An 8,721-nucleotide genomic window follows, 5' to 3' on the forward strand; every position below is an offset into this window, starting at 1 on the left:
GGGGGGGGGGGGTTCTGTTTTGCACCCAAGTTAACAATCTTTTTCACGGCTTTTCATCCTCCCCATGTGCTGAATTTATAGATTTACAGAATATTCTAGAATGCCTTGGTTGTGGGTGAGTAGTCATATGGTGAGTGAAGTTAGCCATGACATTAAATGATTCTGTATACTATCCTGTATTTAGTCTGTACAGCTGTGTGACTACATAAGCTGGATGTATAAAGTAGGGTCTATTTTTCTGTTTGTTCTTATATATTATTTAATCCAAGAGATTTTACTATTGAGGTAGAACTAAGGTGCATGTGACTTGTGCTACTTAATTGGGTGTGCTAATCTAGAAAGTGGAAGATAATTGTTTGGGAACATTTTCAAGTATTTCTATTGTGTATAAGTAGAAGTTTGAGGATTTCAACATACAGCATGTTTGGGGTGGTATACTTTTTCTTTCTCGTGCTTTTAAGCATGAAATAAGCCACCCAAACAAGACTTAAAATGAGATATCCATGGATCTCGTCAAGTGGAGGAATTATTTTATGTTAGTAGGAATGGATCCTGAGTCATATGAGCCTAGTGACAGCCTACTAATGAATGCTTATGTTCATTTGGAAAAACATCCAAAAACACAAGTATGAACATTTTGAGATCTTCTAAAATGGTAAGGTAACATGTAGTGTGTTAGTTATGGAATATAAGGTTACTAGCGTAAAAAGAAGGAACTTTACTCAATTAGCTCCCCACCATATTGTTCCTCTCTGCTTTCATACTCGTCCGCTACCAACAATTAGCAGAATACCGCATCAAGTTAAACCGTCCCCATTAATGCCCATCCAGTGCAATCTTTCATTTTTGACAACGGAATATCAACATAGCATCATGCCTACCTCGTCTGGAGCATTCTTTTTCTTCCGTACATGAAAACATTTCAATACACCCAGGAAGCTCCTTATTTGAGAAACTCCTTTAAAAACTTTGGTAAGCTTATAGAAGTGAAGTTGGTGATGTATATATTATCCAAATATACCACTGAGCTTATTATCATTACGATTCTCCACGAAGGATTCTAAAGAAAGCAGCGAGGGAATGCATGGCAAGTTTCTAGAGCTGAACTTGAGCAAAACCTCAGGTAGAGCTGAAATTAACCCCTTCTATACCAGGGTTCTATACTGGATAATACAATACCAAGAATATGTTACCAAACTCTCTGAGTGCTAATTCTTCCCCCTCTAGTAATTTCATTCGTTAATAGCATATTAGGTGAGAAGGATTGGGCAAAATTTGACTGTATCAAGGTAGAAAAAAATAAGCTAAGATCTTGTTCATATATCCTAGTGCTATGTACCAAATATTTGCTAAATGTCCTTTTTGTTGTATTACCAAATGCAGTTACTTGACACGTTATTTGTCTGGAGAGGGTGTCCTTGATTATAGGAGGGCTCCATGAAAGACGGGAGATTTTTCTATTTGGCCTATCACTATTTTTTTTATTGAAAGGTCTATATTTCCCTTAATGAAATGATTCTTTCTATATTGCAACATATATCTTAATCTTTTAAACATTTTATCTTCTACTTTGAATATTTGGATATAAATCCATTCTATGATCTAATAAATAAGAATAATCTGCAACATATATTTCATATTTTCTAACTAAAATGATATATTCTTCAAATGGTAAATTTATATTTTCTAATTGAGAGATAATATTCTTTATTTTTTCTAACATTCTTTTTAATAGATCATCTAATCCTTTAATTGTATATTCTGTCATTTATTCATACAAATAATCATTAATTAATTCCTACGATTCTTTAAGATCTTAAAAAAATTCATTCTAATTTTGGCAAAAGTCTAATAGTTTTACCTTAGGTTTGATCTGGACTTTTATTCTTAGAACCGAGTGACCTTTGAGTTCTGAATTTGTAGACTACTTCCTTTGACGGTCTCTTGCCTTCATGGAATTGTTACTATTTTAGCTATTTGCCCTCACTGTATCAACTTCTAAAGAATAAAATTCTAGACTTCTGTTAAAGAAAAAAATTTCTTTTTGCTAAAATAAGAAGGAAACTTTTTATCAGATCCTTTAAGAATCTATGAAAATTAAGATTTAGAAACTCATATTCATATTAAAATATTGGAGTTTTATTTTTTCAGAAAAATTGGTTTCTCAAACTGGGAATGGTTTTTAGAGTAATTATTGCTTACAACTCGAGATTTTAAGATAAGATGAGACGTTTTCTATCACAATGGCCCTATTTATACAAGTTTATGAGACTCTATTACATCATTGAGTACATTAGCAAAAGCACACTTGCATTTCTATTATTTCCTCCTTGGGCTTACATCTTCACATGCTGCTTCAACTTTTTATTCGAAGAGTATCTTTTCTATTATTGCTCTTTTTCTTCAATGTCTTCACATGCTGTTGTATTATTGTCCTTCATACACCTTTGTCAAAGGTGCTCTATTATTGTCCTCTTCCTTTATTTCTTCACATGCAGTTAGGGCATTTCCTTAGCTGGCAGGATTTTTGTAATATAATCCTTTAAAATTTCTGATTTTCCATATTCTCCATTGGATTTCAGCATCCAATTTTCATATTGCCATAAACATGAGAATTTTTTATCAAACAAATTTTTGGCAATGTTGTAGTGCTCTCTTATGTCTGATCCATGATTTTGTCACTGTCAGAACTTTTCTATTATTTTCTGTAACATCTATTTAGAAATTGGCTACAATATATCCAATTGAGATTATGTGTTCAACTGGATAGTAAACAACTCCATCATATTCTGGACTTATTGAATATAATTTCAAATATATTTTTCGTCATTTGACAAATCTGGATACTTCTTTTATGAATATGTCATCAAACTTCGAAATTTCAATCAAATCTCTTCCTGGATATATCAAATCCATGAATTCATAGTCTGTCGTAATTTATATAAAAGGAAAATTGCAGTCGAGGTACCAAACCTTTCATTTATTAGTAGGTTTTGCCCAAACCTTTAGTTTGTGCCACCCACGATACCAAACGTTTCAAAAACTCACAGTGGAAGTTCAAATGGATGGAAATTGTTAATTTGACCGTTAGTTGACCAAAAATTCAACATTGATCATTATTTTCACTAATTTTAAAATGATAAAATGGTAACTTTACATTTTTAACAAAAAAAATAAAATAATTACAATATATTAATAATTAAATCAAAACACAAAAATATTATTTATTTTCTTCTCCCCCCCCCCCCCCTCACGCTTCCACCCACCCACTTCCCAAAACCAACACCCACCAAAAAATCGGCACCCACTAATCATTTTGTGGTTCCCAATCAGCATTCCTGTAGCAATTTTGCGTTTGGCTGTTGGTTCATTCTGCCCTATATATTTATCTTACTATCTTATTCCACTAAATTGCCCAATAATCATCAACGGGAACCCACCAATTAGGGTAAAAAATGCTTCTAATATATGATGGAATTCCTATCCCCAATTAAGTCAGTTAGACTGAGTCGAGATTGCGAGAAAGATGCTAAATTGATCAAAAAGCTATTAGAAGTGGGTGGGTGGATGGGTGAATGTGTGGAGGGGGGCGAGGGTGGAGAAGAAGATGAATAATATTTTTGTGGTTTAATTTAATTATTAATATATTATAATTTTTTTTTTGTTGAAAAATGTAAAGCTACCATTTTATCCTTTTAAAATTAGTCAAAATAATGATCAATGTTAAATCTTTGGTCAACTAACGGTCAAATTAACAGTTATCATCAATTTGGACTTCCACTGCGAATTTTTGAAAGGTTTGGTATCGTGGATGGCACAAACTAATGGTTTGGACAAAGTCTGCTAATAAACGAAAAGTTTTGTACTTCGACTGGAATTTTTCCTTTTTATAAATGAAGGGTCTCCTCCTTCCATGACTGTTATTTTAGGATAAACATTATTTCTTGAAAAAATGAAATATGATTCACTCATGATAATTTCATAAGCAATTTTGATTATTTCGACATATTTTTCTTCTTTTGGATTTAAAGGGATTTTATCTTCTTGGTCTATGATGCTGATTGTTTTGGTATCTCTTTTATCTCCATGTATCATAATTTTTTTGGTTGATGATACTGAAATTGAATCTCCTTTACTATCAATTGGTATGTTGTCACGTCCGGATCCACTGCTGCTTCCAGCTGTCTCTGTTTGGTATTGGTTTGAAAAACTCATTTCTGAGCTTTTTGGTATATCTATCTCAGACAGTATATCTTTTAGTTGTGTTGCAATAGTATCAACTTGATTTTTGGGTTCTATGACATTTATGATGCTCAGTAGTGATATTCAATAATATTTTTATATTTGAATTGAACATCTCTGAGATCTGGATTGTTCCAAAGTTTATATTTTCGGATTCTTTTTTAAGAAAATCTGTCCTTTTTTGTAAATGTACGATAGATGGGTATAATTCCGTGACCTTGGTTTTATCCATCAGCAAATTCTATGTTTCTACTGATAAAATCTGCAAGAAAATTATTAACTCCTTTAATATGGACTATATCAAAATTATAAAATGCTAAATAAGCTTGTCATCTATGGAACCTTCTGTATCGGGGTTCTGATGATAGTTTATTCCTGACTAATCCTGCAACTTGAGAATTATCAGTTTCAACAGTAAATTTCTTGGATAATAAAAATAATGAGAACTTCTTTATTCTTCTAATAATTGCTGGTAATTCTTTCTCATGAGTAGTATAATTTATTTCTGTTTGGTTAAAGGTTCCACTTGAATATTTACAAATTTCATTTAGATCTGTTTTTAATATTGCTGCCCAATATTTATCTGAGGCATCAGTATTAACAATCAAATTATCCTTTTTATCTGGTAATTTTAATTTTGGTAAATTTTTCCATTCTTCTTTTAATAATTTAACTATTTTTGTATGTTTTTCATTTCATCATTTAGTATTTATTTTTCTAAGTGAAACTTGAATTTTATGTTTTTCTTAGAAAGATTTTCAATAAATCCTTTACATAATTTAAACATCCTAAAATTTTTTGTATTTGTTCCTTGGATTCTAATTTATCTGAAAAAATTTCTATCTCTTTGGATATATGAGTCTGTAATTTTATCCCTCTTTTATCTATTGATAATCCAAAAAAGTTTATTTCTTGTTTTTCTATTATAGATTTCTTTTTAGATAATACAATTCCTTCTTTTTTACATTCGCTAATAAATTTGATTAAATGATTTCTATGTTATTCTTTACTATTAGAACATATTAATATATCATCTATATAAAAAATTAAAAATTAATTAAACTTTTTAAATATATTATCTCTCTCTTTGACATATTTGTGGTGCATTTTTTAGATCAAATGACATAACTAACCATTCATATTTTCCTTCAAGTGTGCTAAATGCAGTATATTGTATACTATCTTCTTCTATTTTTATTTGTCAAAATCCTGATTTACAATCAAATTTAGAATAATATTATTTTTTTCTTACAAGATTTATTAGCACTTCTTTATTTGGTAGAAAGTAACCATCAAATTTAGTATATTTGTTTAATTCTGTATAATTTATGACCATCCTAGCTTTTCCTCTAACTTGTTCAAAATGTTTCATAACCATAAAGGCTGAACTACTATGAAATTTATTACTAGATTTAATAAGTTTTTGTTCTAACAATTCTTTTATCTGGTTTTCAAATTCTTATGTATCTTCTATAATATACATCATTGGTCTGATTCTTATTATAACATTTTCTGTTAATTCTATTTTAGCTTTTGGGTGATGTGATTTCCAAAATAATAATCGATTTTCTCCATAAACTTTTTTCTAGTTGTTCAATTATTATTTCTATATTCATTTCTATTCTTGTTTTTAGAACTTTTTTATACATTATTATTTTATTTTTTATTTCATCATATATAATTGGTTTTTTCTCTCATTTATCACCACGCTGGGTTGACTTAACTCTATAAGGTTTAAATTCTCTAGGAATTTTTAATAAGTGTCCATAAGGTGTTTGTAGCATTATCATATAATTATTTTGTTTATACTATTGAAATTGTTGAATAAAAACATTTCCTAATAATATATTACATTCTAATTATCATATTTATATACTTTATTTATTATAACTTGTTTACTTCCAAGAATTATATTAACTTTATCAGCACTATTAATTATTTGAGTACTTTCTCCTGTAATTTCAGTTATTTTTATATTATTATTATTGTTCCATGATTTTATTAAAATTTTTTTAAATATTATTATATCACTTCTTGTACTATTAAAGTACAAGTTGTCATATTTGTTTCTACAATAGTAATTTGTATATATACAACTAATGGAAATTTTATTTGATTATTCATCTAATTCTTTTTACATAGTGTAGTTTGTCCATTATGAACTATATATAATATATTTCTTTTTACACTATAATCTTCTAATCCATTTAGAAAACTCATTTCTAAAAGTATATGGAAGTTTATATCCATACTATTATCTATGTAACATGGTACTAAAAGATCTATTCCTCCTATTTTTATTGGTACATTTACTTCTAAATCTGTAATATATACATATCCATCAAAATTTACATACTTATATGACTCAGTTTTATGAGTTATTAAACATTTATTTATAATCGAAGATATATGACATTCACTAGCTCCTGTATTTATTAATATATTTGGTCCATTTATATTTTCTCTTCCATTATAATATTCTCCTTCTATTTTCATATTTCCAACATTTCTAGATAGTTTTACTTCTTTTATTTTGTTGATTTCTTCTAATTGATTTTTATTAGGCATTTTAAAACTTTTTGATCTTTTAATTAATTTTTCATCCTTAAATATAATATTATTAGAACATTCTCCTTCATTTAATTCTGTTATTTCAGGTTTATTTTTTGTTATACTAAATTCATATTCTTTTAAAATTAAGCTTATTTGTTTATTTGGTTATATTATCTTACTAATATATTTACATTCTTTATGAATCTTAATTATGGTTTATTGGAATAAATATTCTCATAATTAGAATTAGTAAATGTATATAAAGCACTATATTCTATAGTTATAATTTGATCACTTGGTTGCATAATATCATCTCTATAAAACTTAAAATGTAGTCCTAAAATTTCATTAAAGTTTTTATCTTTTAATGATACACAATATTTTGGATAACACGTAAACATAATTTTTTGATATGCTAAATTTCTTTTTATTGTTCCTAAACGACTATATTTTAAATTTATTATTCTTCCATCATGTAAAGTTATAGTTAATGGCGAATCTATCCCTTCTCTGAATAATGATTTACACATTAATTGTATTCCTGCTAAATAAATATATTGAATTTTTTCACTTTGTTTTTTACTAATTTTTGTTAATAGTTTTTCAAATGTATTTTTTTTTAAAAGATTTAATTTATGTTGTCCATAAGTTGTTCTTATATCTATGGTTTTTTCTATTTTGTGATATTCATTTATTTCTATTCTTTATCTTTTCCAAATTTTATCAAAGACTTCTTATTTTCCTATTTTTAAGTTTGAAGATAATTTTTGCAATTTTCTAAACTTGTTATTATCAAAAGTGACTTTTAATCAATATCCTTCTATTCCTTCATATTCTTGTATATTTATGTTATTACTTTCTATTTCTTCAATTTCTCTATTCAGATCCTGATTCATCATCTGTTTCACTTATATATACTTCTTGATTATAGTATTATTCAATATATGACATTTTACTTAATTTATCTTTTATTTCTAAATATTCTTTTTATAATATTTTAACTTTCTTTTTATCATAATCAGGGCTTATATGACCTATTTCTCTACAATTCTAACATTTACATTGACTTTTATTTTTCTTTTAATTCTTCTGCAGATTATATGAGTTGTTTTTCTTTTGTAATATCTTCTTCTAGGTTATATATAGATTTTTATTAAAATTCCTAAAAATTTTAAATTTTTTATTTTTAAATTTTATTTTATTAATTCTTCTTTCATAATTACATCCCCATTGTACAGGTGTTTCCATATTTTCACAACATATTTTAGTTAATTTTTCTGATTTTTTCATTAATTGTCTTTGTTGACATGTATATGAAAGTCTTTCAAATAAAGTTTTTTCTTGAACGTAAAGTTTTAGGTATTTCAATATTATCTCTAACATATTTTTAAAATTCCATTTTAAAATATATTCCTCATGAACTTGGTAACTTATTATAGTACATGTCTTAGTATACTTATTGATTTTCATTACTATAAAATTGAATATAATAGTAATTTTTAAATTCACAAGTATATTCTTTAATTTTACACATATCACATACTGTTAAATTTATTAATTTTATTTTAACATTATCTTTTTCTCTTATTGATTCTCCTTTAACATTTTTTATTTAATTTTCTCCTAAAAATTCATTTGAAATATACTCTACTAATTTTTCTATGCTTTCTCTATCTGACTTTATTATTTATGTTTGTACATTTCCTTTTATTAATGTTTTCGTATCGTTGCTTATTCTTTCCCACCAATTTCTAACATCTCCTTCAAAAGATGCTATTAAAAAATTTATTCTTATTTCAGTATTTTTTCATGTGCCATCTTTATTATATAAAAAGAATAATATTATTGAATTTGCCCAAATTAATAAGGTTTTTTAGTATCTATTATACAATCTAAATCTAGTTTTGTTCCTCCATGATTAATTGG

The sequence above is a fragment of the Olea europaea genome, chromosome 23 (assembly GCF_002742605.1).
Source record: "Olea europaea var. sylvestris chromosome 23, O_europaea_v1, whole genome shotgun sequence".
NCBI lineage: Eukaryota > Viridiplantae > Streptophyta > Magnoliopsida > Lamiales > Oleaceae > Olea > Olea europaea.